A 10,000-nucleotide genomic window follows, 5' to 3' on the forward strand; every position below is an offset into this window, starting at 1 on the left:
GAGTCCCCTGAGGAACCTTCTGAGGTTTTCCTCTGGGCTGAGTGGCAGTTCGTCGAACCGCTCCAGCTCAATTTTTACATCTTTTATTAATTTCTTGTGTGACTCGCTGCACGAGTCACCTGATTGCTTGTTCTTACGCTTTCTATTCTTGGGAAATTCCCAATTAAAGTCTTCTTGACTCATGTCCCACTCTGTGTCGTAGGGATCGTCCGTGTATTGGTCTGATTCGTCGTCCCAGACAGTAGCTGTGTCCCTGTCTGTCTGGGTCGTTTCTATTTCCACCTCCCAGCCCGTCTTCTTTTTTTCTCCTTTCTTTTCTTCCTTCTTTCCTCCCTTCTTCTTCGTTTTGTTTTTAGTGTTTTGGTCAGTATTCATGATTGTTCCCACGAGTAGGGACGAAAGACGGTCGCTCCCCGGGTGACGCCCTTTCCGGGGAGAAGGCTTTTACGCTCAAGATTTCGCCAGGTGTCTTGAGGTTGCGCTAATGGTCGATGGACCCACCGACCGCCCGTGTAAGCACGGGACCTCTTTCGCCGCGTTCTCAGCTTAGAGGTTAAGGGTTTGTTCAAGGGGTTCGCCTCCCCGTTAGGCCGACCGGCTAAGGTAAGCCCCCCGTTTCTCCCGTTCTGCAACATACCACCGGATGTATCCGGTGGGTCGTCGCGGCAGAGGGGAGTCTTCCGGGTGAGAGCCGCGGTTATCGCGAACAATAACACACGCATGGGCTCCCTGAGAGCCGCGGTCATCGCAAAGCGATGACTCCGCCAGAACTCTCTTAATGAGAGAGCCGCGGTTGTCGCAGAGCGACAACTCACGCAGAGCTCTCTGAGAGCCGCGGTCCCCGCCATGCGACAACTCCGCAAGAGCTCTCTTCCCAGAGCTGCGGTTGTCGCATGGCGAGAACTCTCGCAGGAACTCTCTTACCAGAGCCCCGTTAGTCACCCGAAGGTGTCCAGGTCCTACCACGTGAAGGAGGGGTTGGTGCGTCAGGGTTATACCATGATATAAGTCCCTGACGCTTATAAGACCCAGTAGATAGGGACAGAGGGAATCTCGTTAATCCAAATCCATTCATGCGCGTCACTAATTAGATGACGAGGCATTTGGCTATTTTTTTTTTTTTTTTTTTTTTTTTTTTTTTTTTTTTGCCGAGGAGGGGAAATGCAGTTCTGCACACCCTTTGTTCTAAAAGGGTAGTGTCGGACTCCCACTAAATGTGGCCTACCGACTAAAACCCCTCCTCACAGCACGATGGCTGCCTGTTGGCATATTGCCCGTCAGAAGATGGAGTGGGGACGGGTAACCCAATTTTTAAACGAGGCGCATTAGCACCTCCGCCATCCACCTATCCAATGCCGACGCGCGGGTGCCCCTCCCGCACGCCCAGGCCAGCCATTCTGTTCCACCGAACCCAATTTGTGTGGCTCCCCTGAAGCACTCTCGTGGTGATTCCACACAGAAGCTTTTTGGGGAGCCCCAGACCCAGAAGATAGTCAGCGGATTTGGACGACCACACACCTCGCCACGAAAGTGTGCAGGACGAAAAGGAAATACTACTCGGAGAGATCCGTGTGTCCGCCGTTAGGATGCGGGTAATATCGAGATTATCCGCGTAGTATTTCCTCTTCGTCTCATGTTGGTCGTCCAAAGAAGTGGCGCCGCTGACCACTTGCACATCGATCACGCTTATGCGACTGCTCCTTTCAGCGACCAGGTCAGGCTTCCTCAGTCCAGCCGAAGTCTGGTACCGAGGCTCTACGGTGACAGTCCACCCCGCATCTCGGAGGCCAGAGGCTAACACCTTACACACGGCGTCGTGTCGCTTGATGCGACCTCCGTGTGTACGGTGGCAGGCCTGGATAACGTGGGCTGCTGTCTCAGTGACATGACAGCCCGCCCGGCACTGCAGCTCTCTGGTCTCCCGTCGGATGCCACGCGAGGTACGGATGCGCGTGGGTAGACTGTTGACCCGGACGTGATGGTATTGGACATAGTCCCGTCCGGGTACACCGTAGGATCCCGCATCGATCCACCACGTGGAAAGGTTGGATTTTCCACACTCTCGCAGCTCATGCCCGTCCACCGCCCGGTACAGATGTTTGGCCCACCATTCTTCTCTCCTCTCTTTGGACGACAGAATTATTCCGTCCTTCGTGAGAGCGCGCTCTGCCCAGCTAAGTCTTTTGTCGACCCAGCTGGACTCGGCAACTGCTCTCACGGCTGGGGAGGAGGAAGTCGCCAGGCGTTGAAGGCGGGTGAGCATTAAACCGGGCACGGTGGTGGCGAAGGATGGGATGCCTAGGCCTCCCATCCTGCACGAGGTGTGGAAATATCCAACGGGTGTATCGTGCGGGAGCCGCAACCATTTGCGAATAGCCTCACGTACTCGCCTGTCGAGTGCTCTGAGTTTCCCCAGAGTTGTACCCGACAGGACGAGCACGTGGTAGAATCGCGGGATGAGGAACGAGCGAAGGATCTTGAGTCGCTGTTGCGGTTTCAGTGGGGCCCTCGTTAACCTGTCCATCTCAGTATTAAGTACGCTGCCGGCTCGCACCAGACCTATAGGTCTGAAGTCCACCCCCAAATACCGCCATTGCTCAGACGGCGCCAGCTGTTTGACTGGAGCGCCGTCAGCAAGGCAGTACTGGGGGCAGGTCAGGACCTTGTACTTCTTTTGCTTGCCGGCAGGTACGATGGACAGGCATACACTTTTGCGTGCATTGAACGAGAGCCCCTGTTCCCCAGCCCGAGACTCAACTTCGCGTAGGGTTGCGGCCATGCCTAACCTGGTCGACGAGACCAGGATGATGTCGTCCGCGTATGCGAACGCGTTAATGCGACATCCCCCGATCTCGTAACCGACGTCGCGGGGTACTGATCGAAGTACCTCATCAACGACGAGACAGAACAGAATCGAAGACAGGGGGTCACCCTGCCTCACGCCTCTGCGTACTTGGAAGGCCCCCGAACGAGTGCCCTCAACCTCAAATATCGTGCTGCTGCTGGAGTATAACCGGGCGGTATATCGGCAAAATCCCTCCGGCAGACCGGTTCGTCCCAATACGGCGGAGATGGCGTGATGGCTCACCGCATCGAAGGCCTTGGCGACGTCCAGAGATACAACGTGTATCTCTCGCAGACGCCGCCGCGAATCGTCGAGCAGTGAGGCCAACACCGAGATATTCTCCGCGCACCCATCGTCGAGGCATCGCTGCCTCACGTCCACTAGTCCGGCCTCCAGAAGGCGCCTGGCTAGGACTTTATGGAGGTGGCGGACGGTGACGGAGGTGATGCTGATGGGGCGGAAGTCACTCGGCTCACCAGCCCCATCATCCTTGGGAACGAACACGGTCCGGCTAATTAGCATTTCCGGAGGGAACCCACCCGAAGCTAGCACGATATTGAAGAAGAGGGTTTTAATGCTCGTCGGAACTGCCTTCCATTGTCTCGTCGTGATACCATCAATACCAGGCGCCGAAGAGTTGGACATTGTGACGTTGTCCACTTCGTCACACGTCACCGGGTGCCACACGTACTCCAGGGAGGGCGAGTATGGTGCACGCCTCGTATCCGTGACGGGAGAGGACTCTTGGGACACGAATGGGCCCCAGTGTGCAGCCATGGTTGCGACATCTGGGGTCCGTGCCTCAGGCCTTCCGTCAAGGATCTCCCTGGCGGCTCTAGACATATATGCCTTTATGAGCCGTTGTACGCGGGCATACTCCCGGCGACGTAGTCGCTTCTTCGGCACCCTGATGGTTGCATCCGGTCTTTTCGAACGCGGTCGTTTCGGTGGAGGAGGAGGGAAGACACCCTGAACCCACGCGCAGAGCTCGGCAGCAACATCACTCCCATGGAGAAAGTTGTTAGCAATCTCCACGAGAGTGAGAGTGCCGAACCCTCGAACCTGCCCGACCACAGAGATTAACTCTTCTATGGCCGGGCGAAATCCGTCGCGTAGGGAATCACACAGGGTGTCATTCCCTTGTGAAGAGCGGGGTGATGGCGGATGTGTCGGACTCGTATGTGGTGTGGGTCCGATCACATCTTCGCTCCGCATTTGGCTTCCACTAGGTTCGTTAGTGGCGGAGCGAAAGGAGGAGTTGCTGTCATCCTGGACCTCGGCGCCTTCGTTGGCGTTTCTCGACGCCTCGAGGTCGCCGAGGGCTTGGACTACAAGGTTTTTGTAGTCCGCGCCCCTCCTCGCACCTTTGATGGATTCGAGGGTGCGGTTAAAGGGGAGTGCGGCCATGAGGTGTTGGTTTATGAACCGCACTCCCTGGGTGACAGCCAAAGCCTCCTCTCTCGCCATCAAGCGCAGTTCTTCAGCGCTCCAGCGTTTCTTCACTCGCTCCACGTCAACTTGCGCGTTCACCTGATCCGGATGCATGCGACGTCGGTGTACACCCAAGCCGATCTTAGTTGGGAAGGAGCAGTCGCAGTCTGGGCATTCGAAGCCCCGTGTCGGACTGTGCACCCTTTCGGGTACTGGGTCGTTGGTGTTCGGTGGTTGAACGTCAGCCAGGGCACGACGAATCGGGGCACGTCGTCCTGTCGGCAGAGGATCTGTGGGTGGCAGGGATGCCATGGCCTGGTCTACAGGTCCGGCGAGCCGAGGCCCTCGCCGGAGATTATATTCTCTTCTCTCTATGTTTGGGCCTGTAGACGAAACCGGCGCGACGGGCTGGCAACCCGCCGCACCGGGGAGCTCGGGAGCTCCAGCCTCCCCCGGACGTCCAAATAAATTTAGACGCCAACCCACTCCGGCCCAAAGGCGGGGGGAAGGCGCATGGGTCCGAAGACCCTCAGAGTGGGCCTTAGGTCGCAGAGGCAGTTTTTAGCTTCCCCCCGAGGGGGTACTAATAGCGGGAACCACGAAGAGGTAACTGCTTGCTAAACTATGCTCTAATAAGCAGATGCGACGAGCCTAGCTGCTTAAGAGAGTCATAGTTACTCCCGCCGTTTACCCGCGCTTTTTTGAATTTCTTCACGTTGACATTCAGAGCACTGGGCAGAAATCACATTGCGTCAACACCCGTGGGGGCCATCGCAATGCTTTGTTTTAATTAGACAGTCGGATTCCCCTAGTCCGTGCCAGTTCTGAGCTGAGCGTTGAATGGCGGCCGAAGAGGACGACCGTTCAAGACGGAAGCCTCGCAGCAAGGAAGATCCGCGGGAGGCCAAGGCACGGGACCGAGCTCGGATTCGCAATAATGTGTTCACCTCGCCCAGGCCCGGCACGTCAGCCAGACCCGCTTCCCGACCAAGCCCGACACGCCCCGCTCCTCAGAGCCAATCCTTATTCCGAAGTTACGGATCCAATTTGCCGACTTCCCTTACCTACATTAATCTATCGACTAGAGGCTCTTTACCTTGGAGACCTGCTGCGGATATGGGTACGAACCGGCGCGACACCTCCACGTGGCCCTCTCCTGGATTTTCAAGGTCCGAGGGGAAGATCCGGACACCGCCGCAACTGCGGTGCTCTTCGCGTTCCAAACCCTATCTCCCTGCTAGAGGTTTCCAGGGAACTCGAACGCTTATACAGAAAAGAAAACTCTCCCCGGATCTCCCGACGGCGTCTCCAGGTCATTTTGGGTTACCCCGACGAACACTCTTACGAGGGCCCGAATGGTATGCGGTTCCGCTGCCGGGTTCCGGAATAGAAACCGGATTCCCTTTCGCCCGATGGGTGTGTGTTTTGTGTTTGTACATTTGCTCTTAGGACACCTCATCTACATAGGATTTCTCTTAGGGCTTAGGATCGACTGACTCGTGTGCAACGGCTGTTCACACGAAACCCTTCTCCACGTCAGTCCTCCAGGGCCTCGCTGGAGTATTTGCTACTACCACCAAGATCTGCACCGACGGCGGCTCCAGGCAGGCTCACGCCCAGACCCTTCTGCGCACACCGCCGCGACCCTCCTACTCGTCAGAGCTTCATGGAGGACGTTTACGCAGCAGCGCAAACGTCCAACCCCACTTGCCGCTGACGGCGGAGTATAGGCGCGACGCTTCAGCGCCATCCATTTTCAGGGCTAGTTGCTTCGGCAGGTGAGTTGTTACACACTCCTTAGCGGATTCCGACTTCCATGGCCACCGTCCTGCTGTCTTAAGCAACCAACGCCTTTCATGGTATCCCATAAGCGTCGACTTAGGCGCCTTAACTCTGCGTTTGGTTCATCCCACAGCGCCAGTTCTGCTTACCAAAATTGGCCCACTTGGCACTCTGATCCAAATAATATCTCGTGGCTTCATTGATCCAAGCAAGCCAGAGATCTCACCCATTTAAAGTTTGAGAATAGGTTGAGGTCGTTTCGGCCCCAAGGCCTCTAATCATTCGCTTTACCAGATGAGACTCGCACACGTTCACCAAAGAGAACGAGCGAGTGCCAGCTATCCTGAGGGAAACTTCGGAGGGAACCAGCTACTAGATGGTTCGATTAGTCTTTCGCCCCTATACCCAGTTCCGACGATCGATTTGCACGTCAGAATCGCTACGGACCTCCATCAGGGTTTCCCCTGACTTCGTCCTGACCAGGCATAGTTCACCATCTTTCGGGTCCCAACGTGTACGCTCTGGGTGCGCCTCTCCTCGCAATGAGAACGAGACGCCCCGGGAGTGCGAGGCCGCATCGTAACGCGGCCCATCCTCCCTTGGTCGACGCAAAGGTACGACCTTCACTTTCATTGCGCCTTTAGGTTTACATGTCCCAATGACTCGCGCACATGTTAGACTCCTTGGTCCGTGTTTCAAGACGGGTCCTGAGAGTACCCAAAGCAGTAGCGTCGCTGACCGGTAATTCGAAGCTTGGCCAGTCCGAGGACACCGCCTGCTAACAGCTGGTTAGGCCCGAAGCCGGCACCAGGTCCGTACCTTCGGGTAAAACTAACCGAGCTTGCGGCGGGCCTGACGCACACACATTCGAGAATGGATTGGTTGCGGCCCGATACCGTCAGAGTACCGTCACGCAGCCGGCCAGGCGATCGAGCGTCTGTCGTGTGCGCACGTAGCGACACGACAGGCAACAACTCGGGCCGTAGACCGACACGCAACGGGTCGCGACGTTCTACTAAGGGAGAAGTGCACGACTACGCGACCGGAACATTTGCCGAAGATGGTGTACCCTCGCACTGGAAACCACGAAGGCCCATACGGGGTATCTGCGCACCAACGGAAGCCAGCCTCGTCGACGATGAATCTCCCCATTCGATCTTTTGGGTTTCTCAGGTTTACCCCTGAACGGTTTCACGTACTCTTGAACTCTCTCTTCAAAGTACTTTTCAACTTTCCCTCACGGTACTTGTTCGCTATCGGTCTCGTGGTCATATTTAGCCTTAGATGGAGTTTACCACCCACTTAGGGCTGCACTCTCAAGCAACCCGACTCTAAGGAGAGGTCCTCCCGAAACGCGTACCGGTCGCTACGGGCCTGGCACCCTCTACGGGTAAATGGCCCCATTCAAGATGGACTTGGACGCGGTTCGACGTCACGGGATAAATGGACCCTCCTAAACACTACATTTCCCAACGGCGGAACCGCGGGATTCAGTGCTGGGCTCATTCCTGTTCGCTCGCCGCTACTAAGGAAATCCTTGTTAGTTTCTTTTCCTCCGCTTAGTAATATGCTTAAATTCAGCGGGTAATCTCGCCTACTCTGAGGTCGTCAAACGTGAAAAAAAAATGTTTCGTATATTTCACCGAAAGCATTAAAAGTACGCGAGAACGTACAGAGGAGCACAAAAAAAAAAAAAAAAAAAAAAACAAAACCATATATCTTATGCGCCACACCAAAGTGTCTTTTCTCTATATAATGTATATATAGAGATTTCTTCATTTTGTTCGTCGATCGGAAACTCTCGCTAGACGATCGGCCGGTTAACTTTAACGTCCGTCGAAAAGAACTTCCGGGGACTGGACGACCGACAGATCGCGCGGTCTCGCGATCGACAATGAAGAAAAAAAGACATGGGGCGACCGACAAAGGTTTGTTTTCACCTTCACCTTCTCGTGCTCTGCGTGACAACACGTTGTGGTGACAACGATGTTCGAAAGCCACTCCATAGAGGAGTATATATATATATATATTTTCAACACCCGGTGGGGTTTCTCTACTACACTAGACACACGGGGGTACAGAAACGCTGCACGACGCGATATCATCGATCAAACCAAAGAGACACGAGATCTCGGTCGTCATTCAATTCAACGAACGTGGCGATGGAATCCGCAACGGATTAGCGAGGACACGCGACGACGGGGAAATTATTCGACCCGATACAAGTACGCGTGCGCATCCCGCACAATGCCAAATGTTGCTATGTCCATCAGTCATCAAAGCGTTCGTAGAACGAGAGACCACTGTCTCGCGAACTCTAAGAATATGTTTGTCGAAGTCGCTGGCAACGACGACCCTCCGCCGCAATTATGTGTAGAGAGACACATCCACGCACAGACGTATTTTATTTTATATATCTCCCTGGGGCTTACGTTGCACGCCACAGTTGCGCACACAGATTTTACACGGGTGTCCGGTATCTCTTTCTTTATTTGTGTCCATTCACTGTAGTCTCTTGAGACTCTTATACCTTTCGTATACGCATCATTTCAGACGACGTCGGGAGCGCGTAAAATGTTCGAGAGTGAAACGCTTCTTCCGCAATGCGAATCGTTCCAGAGAGAGAGGAGAGAGAGATTTCGATCGTCGGAGCGGTGTTCACGGGCGGTCGTATTGAAAATACGACTCACGACGCCGCAAAACACTCACGCAAGTCCGAATGCGATACCCATTCCTATTTCCTTCTTCTCACGAAACCGTTAGACGCAATGTAAAATTTGCAATTTTCACAGAACCGCGTCAAACGCCGACGAAACGTCCATCGTTCGCTCGTACGTAGCATCTTTGCAACCCGACTCAGAAACGCTCTTTGCGCCCTCCACAATTCGACATGGAGAGGTAAGCGACGGCGGGGACTTACAAGAGCAACGCAAGCAGTATTTGGTTACGTAAACGACCCTCAGCCAGGCGTGGTCCAGGAATTGTATCCGTGGACCGCAATGTGCGTTCGAAATGTCGATGTTCATGTGTCCTGCAGTTCACACGTTGACGCGCAATTAGCTGCGTTCTTCATCGACCCACGAGCCAAGTGATCCACCGTTCAGGGTAATCGTATAATTTGATTTATAATCAATATATAATTATATCTCTTGTTCTGCGGTTCATAAGAACGCCGATACCTGAAAGCTCCAACCAGCGCGCGAAGGAGATTCAGGCGTCGTTTTTAAGGACGACACACGATCGTCCGTAGAAACGGAAACCGTCGCGAGTACGCGATTGCAATGCGCACACGTATCCGACGGCCGGGCGGAAAATACATTGAAAAACCTTTAAAGTGGAAAACACAGGAGGAGAATTCAGAAAACGACGGGGATCATAGACAACCCGATACTGGATCCCGACACTTCTCCTCCTCCTCTCTCTTATTGGAGAATGAACTCGATAACTAGCGGACTTCACAGCCGGCTCTGGCCGTGCGCGATCGTTCGTCCCAAGCTCTTGTGCACTGTATTATCGCCACACAGAGAGTAGAGTGTCAGAATCGCACACAGCTTTACGCGAGCTACGCAGCCGGTCCTCTCGAAACACATTTCCAATTGTGCACGGAGAACGATTATTCGATACTAGCGGACTTCACAGCCGGCTCTGGCCGTGCGCGATCGTTCGTCCCAAGCTCTTGTGCACTGTATTATCGCCACACAGAGAGTAGAGTGTCAGAATCGCACACAGCTTTACGCGAGCTACGCAGCCGGTCCTCTCGAAACACATTTCCAATTGTGCACGGAGAAAGATTATTCGATACTAGCGGACTTCACAGCCGGCTCTGGCCGTGCGCGATCGTTCGTCCCAAGCTCTTGTGCACTGTATTATCGCCACACAGAGAGTAGAGTGTCAGAATCGCACACAGCTTTACGCGAGCTACGCAGCCGGTCCTCTCGAATA

At 54.5% G+C, this 10,000-nt stretch overlaps 1 non-coding gene and 1 pseudogene across 1 annotated transcript; both read right to left on the reverse strand.

The window, feature by feature from the left end:
* The window catches only part of LOC143364575 (large subunit ribosomal RNA), a 10,466-nt pseudogene extending 2,800 nt beyond the window's left edge, over nt 1-7,666 (reverse strand).
* A 1,345-nt stretch (nt 7,667-9,011) lies between these two features.
* On the reverse strand, nt 9,012-9,166 carry LOC143364572 (5.8S ribosomal RNA). The gene has a single exon (XR_013084188.1). It is a non-coding gene; the product is annotated as a 5.8S ribosomal RNA (ribosomal RNA).
* Between the last annotated feature and the right edge of the window lie 834 nt (nt 9,167-10,000).

The sequence above is a fragment of the Halictus rubicundus genome, unplaced genomic scaffold (genome assembly GCF_050948215.1).
Source record: "Halictus rubicundus isolate RS-2024b unplaced genomic scaffold, iyHalRubi1_principal scaffold0709, whole genome shotgun sequence".
NCBI classification, from domain to species: domain Eukaryota; kingdom Metazoa; phylum Arthropoda; class Insecta; order Hymenoptera; family Halictidae; genus Halictus; species Halictus rubicundus.